This window comes from Bubalus bubalis, chromosome 7, assembly GCF_019923935.1.
Source record: "Bubalus bubalis isolate 160015118507 breed Murrah chromosome 7, NDDB_SH_1, whole genome shotgun sequence".
Lineage (NCBI taxonomy): Eukaryota > Metazoa > Chordata > Mammalia > Artiodactyla > Bovidae > Bubalus > Bubalus bubalis.
The window spans coordinates 102164055-102183777 of record NC_059163.1 but is presented as its reverse complement, the minus strand read 5'-3'; the positions used below and the strand labels follow the sequence as shown (position 1 = coordinate 102183777).

The following is a 19723-nucleotide window of genomic DNA, read 5'->3' as shown; positions in this document are numbered from 1 at the left end:
ATAAATGAATCTCCCTGGTCAAAATGATAGTAAGCCTCAGAACAAGATTTGTAACACAGGTATGTCCATTAATTTTAAATTCTAATCTTTCCTTTGACATCATAATGCCACTAACTTCTCTTAAAACTTGAAAAGAATTTATAGTTAGTTATTTGTTACAAATGTTTTCATTTCTTTCCATCTTGGAGCTCAGAAGTAAAAGTTTCCTGTCATAGGATAGATGATTAATCCTTGGTTTTATTAATTTGATGTCAAATGAACAAATCAAACATGCTTTATACAACTCTGATCAAATGAAAACCTTTACAGAAGAAAAAGGAATAGAAAGGTAAACAGAAAGCATGTATTCATTTGCATATCAGAAAATTCTAGAAAACTGCATATGAATCAAGACTATTTTAGTTGCAAATGACAGAAACCCAACTCAAACCACTTCAAGCAAAAAAGGGAAATGTATTGATTCACAAGTCTAGAGGACAGAGCTTCAGTTAAGGTTGTACCTGAGTACTTAATACTTCTCTTTTCTTTTTCTCTTCAACTCTCAGAAATTCTTTTCTCTGATATGGATAATTCATATAAGCTATACCTTCATGGTGGCCCACAGAGTTACCAGTAGTTCCAAGTATGGATCTTAGTACCTCATGTGCCCTGTACAAAAGAGAGATGGTCTTTCCCCATAGTCTGGCTCACAGCTATTGGCTCTATACCTCAGCCTGATTCATACATTCACTTGAGTGACGTTTAGTTAACAACTCACGTTTAGTTTCAACTGAGTAAATCTGAAAACCTAAATTTGCAGAAGTTTTAAGTGATTCATGAATTGGGCAGCATCTCATCTGGCAAGTAGAGTGATGCTCTGAGGGGTTGTACAAATTAGAAGGCTTTTATAGAAAATGGGATAAGGAAGTTACCAAAGCAAGAGAGAAATGAAAGTTCATTGAAAGAAAATAAGAGCTCAGGGGCAGGTGATAATAGTTTCTCATTGGTTGAACTGTGGCAGATCCATTGGCTGGGCTTGTTGCTGGGCAGGAAGAAAATCTTCTCCCTGCTGGCTAGCAAAGCAGTAACACATCCTGTTTAGGAGCACAAGACCGTCTCCTCCAGATGGGGTCTGTAGATGACCAAAAATGGTTGGGTGTGAGTTTCCTCTGTGGGCCTTCCTGACTCAAAGTTTAGATGAGTTTTTCTGTTTTTAATTTTCACACACTTTAAAGCACAGAATACCAGCTGAGACATGGGGCTGAAAATGGTGAAAGGGTAACTTTTTTATAATTGGAGTATTATTACCAGCAGAAGCTGGAATGTTACCTGAAGTAGGAAGAAGCAAAAAATGTCTAATAGGCCACTAAATATTTGGGTATAAATTTTGGGAAAGGTAATATTAATCAGCATATAAGGGAACCTTTTGTTTATTTGGAGAGCTTGAAGAGATTAATCTCTTAATTGAAGTGGATTAAATAATCTGATTTAGATGTTTTTCAAAAGGTCTTTTATGAGGGCTATCAATATTAGTCATTTCAAGGTTACAATTATATTTTTCCAGACTAGAAACAATAATAATAACAACAACAAAAATAGGTGAATGTTAAGGGGAACATCTATGGAGAAAAAATACCAATATTGGTGTTTTTCAGGTATCAGAACTATGATTATCTTTGTAATTGACTGTATTATGTCCCAAATTATTTTCTTTCTCTTTTCCTGTTAGAAGATTATGCAGTTTTATCTTTTATTATGTGACTTTCAGTGCCTTTCTGTGGAAGAACTATATACTTCCCAATCTCCTGGCACCATGCAGGCCCAAACGATCTGCTCTGGGCAATGGCACTTGAGCAGAAGTAAGACTATGCCAGCTGTGAGCAGAGCTTTAGGAGCCATTGACTATTCTTGTTTGGTCTCCTTTCCTCTCCTGTATAGAACATACAAGAACAGCATGTTCTAGCTAGGGCCTTCGGTCACTATTTTTAGCATTCTGAAAAGAGGGAGAAACCTGGAGGAGCAGAACTAGTGAGACAAGTAGCTACAGCAAAACAGGAATGAGGAAGAAACAAGAAACAAAACCACCAAAACAAAAAACAAAGCCTCTTTGTTCTTATAAACTGCCAGAGATTTTGGGGAGGGTCATTTGTTACAGCAAACTAACCTAGAACAAAATCGAAACAGTTTTCTGTAAATTTTGTTGAATGATCTGGAGAAAGGCCAGCATGGTTTTTCCTTCACTAAGCCATTTTGAATAATAAAATGAAAATGAGTAAATTACCTGAACATCTGTTAAGTCTCAAGAATCATGCTAACAGCTTTACTGCTTTTATTTTTAGTTTTGTGTTCAGTCCTCTCTGAATCCCTATTATAAATATCATGAATTCCTTCACCAGTAGGGAAGCTCACTTGCCCAAGGTCGTAGATCTACTACCAGGCAGATTCAAATTAAAATTCCTGCTTCAGGTGCCAGGCTTTGAAGCATTTATGAATTTTGGAATGAACAAGTTATACATAACACATGTATGACATGACAACCCAAACAGTAACAATGAAGTTGAGGACTGTAAGAATGTAGAAATTAGAAAGGATAAGAAGGAACACTGTAAGGCACCTGCATGGAGGCATTTGGGACATTATAGACACTGAAAATAAATGCTACAAGAATATGTGACAAATCTAAAAAGCCATGAAGAGTGTAAGAAAAATGGATATAATTTAAATATAAATTTTAGACTATAATGAGTTATTATTTCATGTTGCTTGAATAAATTTAACTTAGATTAAATACAATTGTATTATAGGTTGAATTATGTGCCCCCAACTGCCAAATTCATATATTGAATTTCTAACCCTTAAATCTCAGAATGTGACCTTATTTGGAAATAGAGTTGTTGCGGATGTAATTAGTTAAATTAAGATGAGGTCATATTGGAGTAAGGTGGGCCCCTAATTTAGTATGACAGGAATCTTTATGAAAAGGGGAAATTTAGGCACAGACATGCACACAGAGATTGCCGTGTGAAAATGAAGGCAGAGATGAAGGTGATACAGCAGACACTGATGAAGGATAAAGATTGCTGCCAGACCCCCAGAGGCGAGGAGAGAAGAATGGACAGATTTCGCTCTCCCAGACCTCAAGAGGAACTGATATGGCTGACACCTTGATCTCTGTTTTCTAGCCTCTAGAACCAAGGGACAAAGGCACCCACTTTTTGGAACTTTATTGTCATTTAAGCCACCCAGTTTCTGGTACTTTGTTACAGCAGCCCTACAAAACTATTAGAAATTAATTATTACCTTAGAAAATAAGTTGTAAAATTATTACATACCACCACAAAGTGATAATCTGCCTATCAATAAGATAGAACATTTATATAAATTCATAAAGCTAAATTAAGCTGTGAAGGACAACTGTGATATATTTATGCTTCTCGTCTTTGAGGCTGACTTCAGAGGGAGATCCTAATAGAAAGCATGACAAAATTTTAGTTACTTATATCAAAGGGATAAACACTCAAGGTTACGTCAATAATTGTAAGACCAGGATGCTTTTCCAAATTTATTTTTTGGTATTTCCCAAGAGTGTTTATTATCTCCTTTAAATTTTTAGTTGCTTTAAAAATGTAGGCATAGTGGGAAGGGCAGAAGAACTTTGGCCTCTCATAGAAATAGTGTATTCTTTCATGCTCTCTAGCATTCATCTGAAAATGGCCTGAGAGAGTTAATTTACATCCCAGATGCCAAACTTACTCCCTGGGAGTAAATGACTCATTGACTGGACAAGGTCATTCATCATTTTAACCATTAAAATAACATTTTATATTGTCAAGTGCTACGTGGTTTCTCAATTCTTAAAATCCCCTGGTGAAATAAAGGGGATGACAAACAAATTATGTCTGATTTACAGAGCGGGGAACTGGGACTCAGGCAAGAGACAAAGCCATCGTTGGTAAGGACTGTCCCAGAAGGCAGGCGCTGTGGCTTGGGCCTTTGTTTATCATGTAGAGGGCAAACACAAACCTAAGGGATATTAACTATACCTGCAACGCTTACATTTCTTGAAACTCTACTCCCCACCCAAGCTGCTTCTTGGCAGCAGCCATCTGTCAAAGAAGCAAAAGGTACAGAGAAAGTTAAGCACAAATTATGCAGTGTGTTAGAATCTAAACGAAACACACTGTAACTTAAAGTCAACTTCCCAAAACAGCGTCCAGGGAACTAAGGACACTTACTGTTGTTCAGTCGCTCTTCTTCCCTTCGCTCAGTCGTGTCCACTCTTTGCGACCCCATGGATAGTAACCTACCAGGCGCCGCCCATTTGCGACCCCATGGACAGTATCCTACCAGGCGCCGCCCATTTGCAACCCCATGGACAGTAACCTACAAGGCGCCGCCCATGGGATTTTCCAGGCAAGAATACTGGAGTGGGCTGCCATTTCCTTCTCCAGGCGATCTTCCCAACCCAGGGATCGAACCCGGGTCTCCTGCATTACAGACAGACGCTTTACCATCTGAGCCACCAGGGAAGCCCACTAAGGCAGTCGCTAAGGAATGGCAAATTCTTTGAGACCCCAGGAGCAAGCTGCAGCACACCAGCCTCCCCGTCCTTCAATATCTTCCAGAGTTTTCTCAGATTCGTGGGCACAGTGTGCCACTATTTTGACAGGTGAATCCAATTAAAAGTATCAGTGGTAACATGACAAGGGGGCCGAGAGAGACAAAGCTTCAGAAAAAAAGTACAAAGAACAAGTATTCAACTTCTTACTATAATTTAGAAGTTCATATTAATTAAAAAAAAAATCACTGGTTCCACTTTGTCACTTAATAGTAAGGTCATAGAACCATTCAACTTCAGCTTTTTCAGTGTTACTGGTTGGGGCATAGACTTGGATTACTGTGATATTGAATGGTTTGACTTCAAAACAAACAGAGATCATTTTGTCATTTTTGAGATTGCATCCAAGTACTGCATTTTGGACTCTTTTGTTGACCATGATGGCTACTCCATTTCTTCTAAGGGATTCCTGCCCACAGTAGTAGATATAATGGTCATCTGAACTAAATTCACCCATTCCACTCCATTTTAGTTCGCTGATTCCTAGAATGTTGACGTTCACTCTTGCCATCTCCTGTTTGACCATTTCCAATTTGCCTTGATTCATGGACCTAACATTACAGGTTCCTATGCAATATTGCTCTTTACAGCATTGGACCTTGCTTCTATCACCAGTCACACCCACAACTGGGTATTGTTTTTGCTTTGGCTCCATCCCTTCATTCTTTCTGGAGTTATTTCTCCACTGATCTCCAGTAGCATATTGGGCACCTACCGACCTGGGGAGTTTCTCTTTCAGTATCCTATCATTTTGCCTTTTCATACTGTTCATGGCTTTCTCATGGCAAGAAAACTGAAGTGGTTTGCCATTCCTTTCTCCAGTGGACCACATTCTGTCAGACCTCTCCACCATGACCCACCTATCTTGTGTGGCCCCACATGGCAGGCTTAGTTTTATTGAGTTAGACAAGGCTGTGGTCCATGTGATTTTATGTGATTATGGTTTCAGTGTGTCTGCCCTCTGATGCCCTCTCCCAAATCCATTCTAAAGGAGATCAGTCCTGGGTGTTCTTTGGAAGGACTGATGCTAAAGCTGAAACTCCAATACGTTGGCCACCTCATGCAAAGAGTTGACTCATTGGAAAAGACTCTGATGCTGGGAAGGATTGGGGGCAGGAGGGAAAGGGAATGAAAGAGGATGAGATGGCTGGATGGCATCACTGACTCGATGGACGTGAGTTTGAGTGAACTCCGGGAGTTGGTGATGGACAGGGAGGCCTGGCGTGCTGCGATTCATGGGGTCGCAAAGAGTCGGACACGACTGAGCGACTGAACTGAACTGAGTGAGGTCAAGCCTCAACTTGGCATTTATTTGAACAAGTATGTTTCACCAGCTCTGCGGCATGTACACTTAGCATTTGTCAAGTTATTTCCTATAAAACAGTGTTGGGCTTTGTGATATAAATGTTCTGGGATCCTACCAGCCTACCTAAAAATTTCTAAATGAGGTATCAGAAGGAACCCTCAAGGGTAAGTCCGCATTTTAGTCTCAACTGGAATGTTGGACACTGGGATTCAAGGTCAGGGCAGCTGGCTGATTTTCAAATTTCTGAAGTTGAATATTGGACATTTCATGTCTGCTTCAAACTGAATCCTAAAATGCAAGCAGTCAGTGCAGAAGTGATTTGATGTAGTTTAAGGTTTCTTGCCTTTATTTTATTTTTTTTAATTTAATTTTATTTTATTTTTTGCCTTTATTTTATAAAGTTTGAAATGTTGTCACCCATTTCGCTGCTGCCAATCAGAGATCCAGCATTGCCCTGATGTCCCACTGAATCTAAAATCAATGGCCGTGCTGCCTGTTTTTAGAGAACATGATTGCTCTTTGAAAGCAAGCTCTGGGTAAAGATGACCCTTCTGAGTTTGATCAATTTTTACCACAATAAGGCAGAAAAGTTAAGAATCAGTGTGATGATCTATTTAGATGTCACTCAGGTCTAGAGCTCTTCTGGCATAAAGACTTATAGATAGAAATTACAAATTGGGGGTGACAAGTGTGGAAACAGCTGCCACAGATGTATAACACAGAGCATACCAATATTTATTTCAGTGATTTTACAATTCAAGAAATGAACACATAATTAGACCCAACTGTATGATCCAAACCACACTCTTTAACATAATCATAGAATTTCTTGTTTGATGGTTAGATCATAGTATCTCCTGAGTTTAATAACTTTCCAGCAGACCAAGCAAATAAATTAGCATTATATGCTCTCACATGGAATAAATAAGGGAAAGTTCTCAGATGCTCTTTCATCTGAATTTTAAGATAAAATTCCATTACAAATATTTGGCAAAAAGTTTATACTTTAATGAGAAATAAAACTTAAAATGAATGTACACAATCCGTATGGTGGGGAATTTTTTTATTCTTTTATTGTTAAAATTCACAGCATAAAATTGACCATTTGAACTACTTTATACAGTTCAGTGACATTTTACTAATGAATATGTGCAATAAATAAATATAAGTAAATATGTAAATAAATATACTATTCACAGTGTTATGAAACCATCACCACTTTCTCATTCCAGAACAATTTCATTACCACAAAAGGAAACTCCATATCCGTTCATGAGTCACTACCCATTCCTCCCTACCCACAAACCCTGGAAGACTACTACCAGTTTGTCTATTCTTGAATATTTCATATAAACAGAATCATACTGAATATGGTCTTTTGTGTCTGGTGCTTTGGGTCTAACTTTTCACTTAGCATAATGTTTCTAAGGATAAACATGTTATATATTATATCAGTGCTTCATTCCTTTTTATGGCTAGATAATATTCTATCGTGTAGATATACCACACTTTGCTTATTCATTTATAAGTTGATCAACATCTAGTTTGCTTATATCTTTTTGACTATTCTGAATAGTACTGATATGAATATTCATGTATAAGTTTTTATTTGAACATCTGTTTTTAATTCTTTAGAGTATTTACCTAGGAATGGGATAGCTGGGTCACATGGCAATGCAATAGAGGACTGCAAAGCCACACTGTTTTCCAGTTACAGCACTGTTTTACATACTCAACAGCAGTATATGGGTATTCCAGTTTCTCCATGTTTTTGCAATATTATTGACTATTTTATTGTTATTTTTATAGTCATCTTACTGGATATTAGGTGGTATCTTATTGTTTTGATTTGCATCTCTCAAATGAAAAATGATATTCGGTATCTTCCATGTGCTTCTTGACCATTTATGAATCTTCTTTGGAGAAATCTCTAAGTACTTTACAAAATCTTTAACTGAGTTGTCTTTTGTTGTTGAGTAGTAAGGTTGTTTATATATTGTGGATACTACATCCTCTCTCTCTCTCTCTCTCTCTCTCTCTCTCTCTCTCTCTATATATATATATATATATATATAAAATTTACAAATATTTTCTCCCATCATGTGGGTTGCCTTTTCACTTTTTTGAAAGCATCATTTGTACAAATGTTTAATTTTTATGAAGTCCAATACATATTTAAACTTTGTTGCCTGTGTTTTTGATATCATATCTAAAAAAATATTGCACATCCATGGTTATGAAGATTTACTTCTGTTTTGTCCTAGGAGTTTTTTTTTTTTTTCCCTTAACTGTAGTTGATTTACAATGTTGCTGCCAATCTCTCCTGTATAACAAAGTAACTAGTTATGTGTGTGTGTGTGTGTGTGTGTGTGTATTCTTTTCCATTCTGGTTTATCACAGGAATATAGTTCTCTGAATATATAATAGTTCCCTGTGCTATAGTTTAGCTCTGGTACTTAGTTTTTTGCTCCATTTTGTTGTAATTTTTGTATATGGTATGAGGGAAGGGTCTAATTTAATCTTTAGCATGTATTTATTCACCTGTCCTAGCACCATTTATTAAAGACACTATTCTTTCCCACTGAACTGTTCTGGCATCTTTGTCAAAATAAATTGATCGTAGATATATTGATTTATTCTCAATTATATTCCATTAATCTAATATACAATATTTGTTTTTCTCTTTCTGAATTACTTCACTTTGTATGACAGACTCTAGGTCCATCCACTTCGCTATAAATGACCAGATTCTGTCCCTTTTATGGCTAAGTAATAATCCATTGTATATATGCACCCCAACTTTTTTATCCATTCATCCGTCAATGGACATTTAGGTAGCTTACATTCTATGTCCTAGTTATTGTAAATAATGCTACAATGAACACTGAGTTGCATGTATCTTTTTGAATTTTTGGTTTGCTCCAGGTATATGCCCAGGAGTGGAATTGCTGGGTCATATGGTAGTTCTATTTTTAGTTTTTTAAAGAACCTCCATACCGTTCCCCATAGTGACTGTATCAATTTACATTCCTGCCAACAGTGCAAGAGGATTTTCTTTTCTCCACAACCTTTCCAGCATTTCCTGTTCATAGATTTTTTGATGATGGTTATTCTGTTTTGAACTGTGGTGTTGGAGAAGACTCTTGAGAGTCCTTTGGACTCTAAGGAGATCCAACCAGTCCATCCTAAAGCAGATCAGTCCTGGGTGTTCATTGGAGGGACTGATTTTGGAGCTGAAACTCCAATACTTTGGCCACCTGATGCGGAGAGCTGACTCATTTGAAAAGACCCTGATGCTGGGAAAGACTGAGGTCCGGAGGAGAAGGGGACAACAGAGGATGAGATGGTTAGATGGCATCACTGACACAATGGACATGAGTTTGGGTGGACTCCAGGAATTGGTGATGGACAGGGAGGCCTGGCGGGCTGCCGTTCATGGGTTTGCAAAGAGTCAGACTCAGCTGAGCAACTGAACTGAACTGATTCTAACAAGTGTGAGATGATATCTTATTGTAAGTTTTATTTACATTTCTCTAATAAACTAGTGATGTTGAGCATCATTTCATGTGCCTCTTAGCCATCTGTATGTGTTCTTTGGAGAAATGTCTATTTAGGTATTCCTCCTTTTTTTTGATTGGGTCATACGTTGTTTTGATATTAAGTTGCATGAGCTGTTTGTATATTTTAGAGATTAATCCCTTGTTACCTGCTTCATTTGCCAATATTTTCTCCCATTCTAAGGGTTGTCTTTTTGTCTTATTTATGGTTTCCTTTGCTGTTCATAAGCTTACAAGTTAAATTAGGTCCCATTTGTTTGTTTTTATTTTTATTTTCATTCCTCTAGAAGGTGGTCAAAGATCTTGCTGTGGTTTATGTCAAAAAGTGTTACTCTTGTTTTCCTCTATGAGTTTTGTTGTGTTTGGTTTGACATTTGGTCTTTAATTAATTTTGAGTTTATTTTTGTATATAGTGGATGTAGTTAGTATTTAATTCATTCTTTTACATGCAGCTATCCAGTTTTCCAATGAGTCAACTCTTCACATGAGGTGGCCAAAGTACTGGAGTTTCAGCTTTAGCATCATTCCTTCCAAAGAACACCCAGGGCTGATCTCCTTTAGAACTGAACTGACCCAGTTTTCCCAGTACCACTAATTAAATAAACTTTTCTCCATTGTGTATTCTTACCATTTTTTCATAGATTGATTGACCACAGGTACATGGGTTTATTTCTGGGCTTTCTACCCTGTTCCTTTGATCTGTACATATTTCTGTTTTTGTTTCAGTAATACACTCTTTTGATGGCTGTAGTTTTGTGGAATAGTCTGAAGTTAGGGATCCTGATTCCTCCAGCTCCATTTTTCTTTCTCGGTATTACTTGGGTAATTTGGGGTCTTTTGTGTTCCATGCAAATTATTTTAAAAAGTTTGTCTAGTTCTGTGAATATCTCCATTCTAAGAAATATAGATCAATAGTACAGGATAGAAAGTCTACAGATAAACCCGTACACTTTTGGTCACCTAATCAATGACAAAGGAGGTGAGAATATACAATGGAGAAAAGACAGTCTCTTTAATAAGTGGTACTGGGAAAACTGGATAGCTGCATGTAAAAGAATGAAATAGAGATGATCATATGATTTTTATTCTTTAATTTATTAATATGGTGTATCATACTGATTGATTTGCATTTATTGAAGAATCCTTGCATCCCTGGAATAAATCCCACTTGATCATGGCATATGATCTTTTTAATATGTGTTTGAATTCTGTTTTCTAATATTTTATTGAGAATTTTTGTGTCTATGCTCATCAGTGATATTGGTCTGTAATTTTCTTTTTTGTGATATCTTTGTCTGGTTTTGTTACCAGGGTGATGGTGGCCTCATAGAACTAGTTTGGGAGTGTTCTTTCTTCTACACTGTTTTGGAAGAGATGTATAGGTGTTAGCTCTTCTTTAAATATTTGATAGAATTTGCCTATGAAGTCATCTGGTCCTGGACTTTTGTTTGTTGGAAGATTTTAAATTACAGTTTAAATGTTATTACTTGTGATTGGTCTATATGTATTTTCTATGTCTTCCTGGTCTAGTCTTAGACTAGAAATACTAGTTGTATAAAGTTGTACCTTTCTAAGTATTTGTCTATTTCTTATAGGTTGTGCATTTTATTGGCATATAGTTACTTGCAGTATTCTCTTATGATACTTTGTATTTCTGTGGTGTCAGCTGTAATTTCTCCTTTTTCATTTCTAATTTTATTGGTTTGAATCCTCTCTTTTTCTTAATGAGTCTGGGTAAAATTTTATCAGTTTTATCTTAAATAATCAACTTTTAGTTTTATTGATCTTTGCTGTTTTTATTTCTATTTACTTCTCCTTTGATCTTTATGATGTTTTCCCTTCTACTAATTATGTTTCTTTTTTGATATTGTTGCTGTCCCTCTTTCTCTAGTTGCTTTATTTGTAAGGGTAGATAGTTTATTTGAAAGTTTCGTTTCTTGAGGTGAGATGGAATTGCTATAAACTTCCCTCTTAGAACTGTTTTTATCACATCTCATAGGTTTTGGGTCATTGTGTTTCCATTGCCATGGCTTCTATGTATTTTTTATTCCCTCTGATTTCCTCAGTAATCTCTTGGTTATTTAGTAGCATACTGTTTAGCCTCCAAGTGTTTGTGTTTTTTATAGTTTTTCCTGTAATTGATTTCTCATCTCACAGTGTGATTGGAAAAGATGCTCATTATAGTTTCAACTTTCTTAAACTTACTGATGCTTGATTTGTGACAAAGATGTGATCCTGGAGAATGTTCCATGTGCACTTGAGAAGGAAGTGTATTCTGAGGCTTTCAGGTGGGATGTCCCAGTATTGATTAAGTCTACCTGGTTTATTGTGTCATTTAAAGTTTGTGTTTCCTTATTTATTTTGTTCCTGGGTGGTCTGTCCATTGGTGAAAATGGGGTGTTAAAACCCCCTCTTATTATTGTTTTAGTGCTGATTTCCCCTTTTATGGCCATTAGCATTTGCCTTATATATTAAGGTGCTCCTTATTGGGCGCACCATACTTTTTTTGGATGATTGTAGGTTTTAGTAAGTTTTGGGATTACGAAGTGTGAGTGTTTCAACTTTGTTCTTCTTTTCCAAGATGGGTTTGAGTATTTGCACTCTCATGCAATTCCATATGAATTTTAGAATCTTTTTTGTTTAAAAAAAGTCATTTAAATTTTGATAGAGATTGCCTAATCTATATGTTGCTTTGGGGAATAATTCCATTTTAACAATATCATATCTTCTAACCCATGAACATGCAATGTCTTTCCATTTACTTAAGTCATCTTTAATATTTTTAACAACATTTTATAGTTTTTAATAGACCAGTCTTGTACCTCCTTGGTGAAATGTATTCCTAAATATTTCAATCTTTTTTTTTATGCTATTATAAATGGAATTGTTTTCTTAATTTCCTTTTTGGAATGTTCATTGATACATATATATATAAATACAACTGATTTTTGCATGTCAGTCTTGTATCCTCTGACTTTGCTGAATTCATTTCATAAAACTATGTTCTACGTTATACTTACTAGTCAAAAACAGATTAGAGAATGCCTGAAAATCTTGGGTACAATAAGTTACTTTAGAAAAACTATTACATGTTAAAAAAGAAAAAAAATAATAGCACTGTACTCTTATCATAATTGTATTTTAATTAATATTATGGTTTATATACCTCTTCCACAGAATACTAGTGAATTTAAAATAAAACCCTCTGAATGTGACCAGACCAACTAATTTTTCTTGCTTTCAGAAAGACTATTTATGTTAACAAAACATTGTTTGTCTTGTGAGTAAATAATAAACCTGTCAGCCCAAAACCTATGAACCACTGAAGAAAGCAAAGATGAACCTAAGAGCTAAGCAAAATAGATTTTTTAAGAAATGGTGGTGAGATATAAAAACATGTTTTAACAGTTAAGACTCAGATATATTTCTTGGGCACTTGAGTTCTGAGGTCACAGGTCCTGTCTATTGGTAAAAAGTTCACAGTATTTGCAGACAAGTTTAAACCAGAGCATCAGAAAGTCTGCCACTACAAAGAAAATGAGCACACAAAATTTATGTCATAGAAAGTTGAGTGAATTTAAAGCAGAAGGGATTTATGAAAAATTAAAAATCTTAGCAATGATAAGAGAGAAGAGACTAAGTGCCACAGAAAAAATTTAGCCAGAGATAATTATGTGATTAAAAGGGTGGGGCTAAGAACTTCATTCTCTATCTATAAAGAAAAAGATTGTGATAGGGATAGTGAAGTCGCTCTGTCCTGTCCGACTCCTGTCTCAAGAAAAAGAGGTGAAGCAGAAATAGGTTGGCTGAGGAATGGAATCAATCACAAACCAAACTGAAGGAGCTGGATAGTTCGTGGCCAAATACAGGGACAAAAACCTGGGGAAGAATCAGATTTCACATTAAGAGCTTAATGAACAAAGTAAGTAATTTGCTGAGAGTTTAAGCAGTGGAATTATCAACCAATAACATCCCTATCCAAGGTACGGTAGAACCTGAGCTCTCTAGGCAGAAGTGTGAAGTGACTGGCTGAAAATATTTTAAGGCAAGTAAAACATGATACATTTTTATGGCATCAAGGACATGACATTTGAAATAATTTTGTTTTAAAGTCCCAGCTTAAATTCCCCAGAGTGGTAGCAGTAAGAGGTGATCAGTGACAAAATAACAGTGAGTTGCTCTTTAGAGTTTGCTTCAAGTCTGCTTTATCATGCTGATCTAATAGTGTTTGAAAGCTCAGGTCAGCATCCATCAGTGTAAGAAAGCATTTAGCATTCAAAATTTCACAGAGTGTTCATACATAGAGAAGAACCCTGCCTCCAGCAAGGTCAACATGTGAATATACTGGTTATCTTGAAGCCAGATCTCTAAATTCGTGTGTGGTTATTTCCTTTATGAAATAAAGCATCTTTTGTTTATGGAAGTTTTAAATATGACATCTCTTATCTCATAATTAAAATGCTTCCAATCAAAAAGATTATGTAGAGACTATTAAGAGTATCTTTTACAAGAGAAATTCATGGGGACATTCATTCTTCCATGTAATGGGCACTGTAATGTGGTGCCCAGGTTCCTTTCAGTGAAGGACTTGCTGCCTCAGCTGCAGAAAGAGCTGTTGGTAAACAGCTTTGAACTGTCAGCCCCTTCAGGGGATAGACTCAGCTGCAGAGCCACCCTGCACAAGGTCACACTCATTTCAGGAGTGGCCCAGTCCAGTGACTGATGTGCATAGGAGTACAAAGGCCAGCTGCCTTCGCCCAAGTTAGCAGAATTCCGAAAGCCCATTCTCTCTCCAAAGCACTCCTGCTGAGTTGACTAGAGCTGCTGTAGGGCTCAGATTGCAGTTTAACTTCTTCTGGGTAACCCTGCTTCCTCTCCCTCCCTTCCTTAAGTGTTGATCATAAGGATCCTTAAAAGACATTCTGCACAGAGACTGTACCCCAAGGAGAGTCCCATTTCTAACTTAGAAGACACATCAAACATGTATATAAAGAAAATGAATCCAGATTGCAAAAAATTACAGATTACAGAAAATTTGTAAAGAAAAATGTGTCCAGGTTGTTGAAATAAATACATTATTTTAAGAGATAACAGAGATAATAGAGTATTGACAGAAAATGATAAAAACAAAACAAAAAAAACCAGAAGTACTTAAATAATACCAAATAGAAAATTAAGGTTGACGCTAACACGGATATATAGTGGTTAAAGGGAGGGTGTGTGAATATTCCATAAATGATATGCTTTTCCTTTTTTTTTAAATGAATATTACTGGAAATTAAAAAAGAAAAAGATGTCGTTCTCCTCCTATCCATTAGAAAATAGAATTCACCTACACTTTATTTTTGGTGGCCAAAATAAGGATTATTAATAAACTGAAAAGGACAAAAAGAATGGAAAATTAGAAGAGAGAAAGTAAATTTCTATAATTTGCAGTATTATCTATGGTTCTCTTTTCCAGTTTCACTTTCAACACTACTTTGTACACAGAATTTTTTTTTTAATTTTCTAAAATTAAAATCTGATATTGCATATAGATTTCTGTTGACTTTTAATCACAAATATTTGTTTTTGCCTCCAGCAGCACATTTTAACCTATAATTGAAAGGTTAAACACTAGATTCATTCTTACATAACCTAAGTATCTAAATCTAAATTTCAAGTTGTGATTCATTCATATTGTGTTAGCTTACTAAGGCTGCCAGAACAAAGCACCACAATCTGGGTCACCTAAACAAAGTCTTTTTGTCTGGTTCTGCAGGCTAAAGTTCAAGATCAAGGTGTCAGCAGTGTTGATTCTTTCTGTGGGAAAATCTACTCCAAGCCTCTCTCCTAGCTTCTAGTAGCTTTCTGGCAATCTTCAGTGTTCATATTTTCTGCTGGATCACTCTGATTTCTGTTTTATCTTCACATGGGGTTCTCTCTATGTGTATTCACACAGAGAGAAAAGTCTTCCCTTCATAAGGACAGAGTCATATTGGATTAGGGTCCACCCTAATAATGTCTTAACTTAAATATTGGTAAATATCCTATTTCCAAATAAAGTCACATTTACAGCTGCTGGGAGTCAGATATCAACATCTTTTTGGAGGACACAACTCAACTATATACATATGAAAGATTTTTTTTCCTTATGTTCAAGTAAGTTACAAGTTCTAGTAAGATATGTACTTTGAAGGTGGCTTAATACTTCTGATAACATTGTTATAATATTTTCCCTGAGTAAAAAGAGAAAAACCATACTTTGTTTTCTTACATCTCATTTTATCATCAATCTGGCAAGGGCAGAATTTATCTTAGTAAATCATTGTGTATTAACCAATCAACCTTTACATGCAAAACATTTTTGCTATGCACTTTGGGTGATATGAAGATATACAAGTTGAAGACTTTGTTTTTAAGAGTTTGTAACTTCATATTTACATGTAATTTCATGGTGGTGGTGCTTCAGTCGCTAAGTCATGTCTGACTCTTGTGACCCCGTGGACTGTAGCCTGCCAGGCTCCTCTATCCATGGCATTCTCCAGGCAAGAATACTAGTGTGGGTGGCCATTTCCTTCTCCAATGTAATTTCACAATTACATGTAAATAAATTACTGATGCAATGAATGTGAACTCGGGCAAACTCCGGGAGATGATGAAGACAGGGAGGCCTGGTGTGCTGCTGTCCATGGGTCACAAAGAATTGGACACAACTGGGCAACTGAACTACAACAATTTCATATTTATAAAAATATCAAGGGTACAAAGACATTTCAATCTGAAATTTAAGAAAAATGTTATAGAGTTCTTCAGGTTTGTATACCATTCTTCACTGCAGAATTTGGTTTATACTCAGAGCTGGAAGTTGTGAAAAGTCCTTGAATGTTGTAATTCTGTGAATTTATACCACCAGTTACTCAGAGAATGACTATAATAGAACAAGAACTTTTCAATTGATAAAGGAAATTTAAAGCATTTTTATTGCTGAGTAAAACAATGATTCAATACACTAAAGTTACGATTGGTAGTTAACTTGTTGTTATAGGTTCAGCAGCTTATGGTTCATTTGACATTCATGAAAAATTATCCTTGAATATTAATTGAATGACTTTAGTTGAGAATGAACAGCTTCAGGTACAGGATCTGGAAAGTAATCTTTTATTTGCTTAAAAATTGGTTTTGCGACACGTTAGCAAACAGCATACAATATATTATCATTCTTACATAAAATTCTGATTAATGCTATATTCAACTTCCTTGTCTCTGCTGCTGCTGCTAAGTCACTTCAGTCGTGTCCGACTCTGTGTGACCCCATAGAAGGCCTCCCACCAGGCTCCCCCGTCCCTGGGATTCTCCAGGCAAGAACACTGGAGTGGGTTACCATTTCCTTCTCCAATGCATGAAACTGAAAGTGAAAGTGAAGTCGCTCAGTGGTGTCCGACCCTCAGCGACCCCATGGACTGCAGCTTTCCAGGCTCCTCCATCCAGAATAAAAATTTAGGCAAGAATGAACCGCTCTCTAAAAAGATGGTTTTACATGTCACGTTCCATATAATTGAGTGGGTAACAGGCAGGAAGGCCAGGGGTCTCCAAACGGAGGAAATAGGCTGCAAGCGTCAGACATTTTTTATCTCTCTCTTAAGTGGCAGGAGTAAACAAACTACAAATATGTTAGATATTTTCCCCTTCTGTATAAAAATTTAAAAAGAGGTTTCTTTTAAAATTCTGTGTTGCCATTAGGACACCTGGTTCCACCTGAACTTTTCTCAAACCTTGAGCTAACCAATGCGTTTTTCTTACGGAAATTCTTCCTTAAGCTATGTTAATGATCTATGTATTTACCCTAGACTCTGTCTTCAAGTCCATTAGCCTAAGACTCAGAACTGACTTGACAAACCAGTGTGTTTTACTCATGCAAAATATTCTCTTAAACTATGTTAATGTGACTCTGTTTGCTTGGAAACCTACCTTTCTTCAAGATTCATGTCAATCATTTTATGGCCTGGGACAACTCACTTTGTGCCAATGTTGTCTCAAAATTCAAGTAGTGGGTGAAGGGGCTGGAGCCAGTCTCTGTGTTTTGAAACATTTCCTTTCTTTAATTTCCAGACTGTTCAGTTCAGTTCAGTTTAGTTCAGTCGCTCAGTCGTGTCCGACTCTTTGCGACCCCATGAATCACAGCACGCCAGGCCTCCCTGTCCATCACCAACTCCCGGAGTTCACTCAGACTCACATCCATCGAGTCAGTGATGCCATCCAGCCATCTCATTCTCTGTCATCCCCTTCTCCTCCTGCCCCCAATCCTTTCCAGCATCAGAGTCTTTTCCAATGAGTCAACTCTTCGCATGAGGTGGCCAAAGTACTGGAGTTTCAGCTTTAGCATCAGTCCTTCCAAAGAAATCCCAGGGCTGATCTCCTTCAGAATGGACTGGTTGGATCTCCCTGCAGTCCAAGGGACTCTCAAGAGTCTTCTCCAACACCACAGTTCAAAAGCATCAATTCTTCATTTAGTAGCTATATAAAATCTGGCTAAACACTAGCTGGTGGGCACTCTTTCTGCACCCTTCTGATGTCTATGTCAGAAGCTTTTTCTATCTTTTTTACACTTTAATAAAACTTTATTACACAAAAGCTCTTCAGTGATCAAGCCTCGTCACTGGCCCAGATTGAAGGATTGAATTCTTCTCCTCCAGAGGCTAAGAATGAATCCCGGCATCTTTCATGGCTCAGCAAAAACCTGTCATAATCCTATAGGTTACACAGATCCCTGTTCACCCTCAAAGCAGTTTATAAGATTAAATTAAAAATGAGATAATTTGTATTTTTGGAATAGTGTCTCTCTTTTTCCAAATCATTTAACAGTAAGATTTAATACATTTAGCCACAGGGAGAGAGACAAGCTTCAGTAAAGAATTTATGCCTCCCTCATGATATCATCTGCTAAGAATAATGTTAAATCCTACTTCAGATCTTTGATTGTAGAGAAAATTGTATGTATAGCCACCAAGGTAAACTGGACAATTCATGAATAGGACTAATATCACAGAAAGATAAAATCATAATCCACAGAGTATATATCATTGTGGATATCTGAATTATCTAGATAGCTGAGGTATAACCTTTTAAATACTACCAATTAAAATTTTTAAAATTACTTTAATGGCCACATTTCCTTCAACAAATCTGAACTTCCCTGTCATGTTAAGCAGAAGATGAGCAATGAAACTTTCTTGACACCATAGCCATTATTATTTAATATTTGTTATTTAATAGAGCAAAATATGATTTTAGACCAGATGTATAATGAAGAGATTTAGTCCTGAGGGGGCCCTGATGAAGACATGAGCCCTGAATTTTCTTTCTTGACTTCAGTCTTCTTTTTAATCATCGGTTGTGTCATTATAAAAGCTGCTTGTGAAAGATTAATTGGTACCTCCTCATGATTTGATGTTACCTTCTTTTATGTGGTTTTCTTATTGTTCAGAAAATTATATTCTTCACTGTACTAATCTCCATCACTCAAATTTTATCTCCAACTGAGTATCATTGGCTCAAAAACTGTCCCTCAAATCTCTGTGTCCTTTCTTTTATAGTAAGTATCTTACTTTCCAAAGAGCATAAAGGAAACATATGCCTTATCATTTTAAGAATTAGTTAAAAAAATTTAGAGTTAGCTTACTATAAATTCAATAAATACATACAAGAGAGAAACCTATAGACAAGACTCTTAAGATTCTCTTAGTGTTTGACATTTATTAGAATTCTAGGTATTAGTAATATTAAAGACCACACATAACCTACATAAATAAATATTATATTCAGTATTTTTGAGTATAAGTTTACAAATCAGAGAACCTTTTAAATCTTGAGTTTTATAGGTAAAACTTAGTTTAAACTGTACCATGTCTCCATATATATGTTATATATATATATATATATATATAGTTTCATATATATAAAAAAATTTTTTAATGGCCACATTTCCTTCAACCTATCTGCATTTCCCTGTCATGCTTTATATATATATATATATATATATATATATATATATATATGTATGTATGTATATATATACACACACACATACATATACATGCATACATACAGTGCAATGAACACTGTAGGGGTTCAGTTGAGTTCAGTTGCTCAGTCGTGTCCAACTCTTTGCGACCCATGAATCTCAGCACACCAGGCCTCCCTGTCCATCACCAACTCCCGGACTTCACCCAAACTCATGTGCTTCGAGTCGGTGATGCCATCCAGCCATCTCGTCCTCTGTCA

General features: G+C 36.3%; 1 non-coding gene across 1 annotated transcript; it reads right to left on the bottom strand.

Annotated features, from left to right (window-relative positions):
• Positions 1-4436: 4436 nt before the first annotated feature.
• Positions 4437-4508, bottom strand: TRNAY-GUA. The gene has a single exon. It is a non-coding gene; the product is annotated as a tRNA-Tyr (tRNA).
• Positions 4509-19723: the final 15215 nt, after the last annotated feature.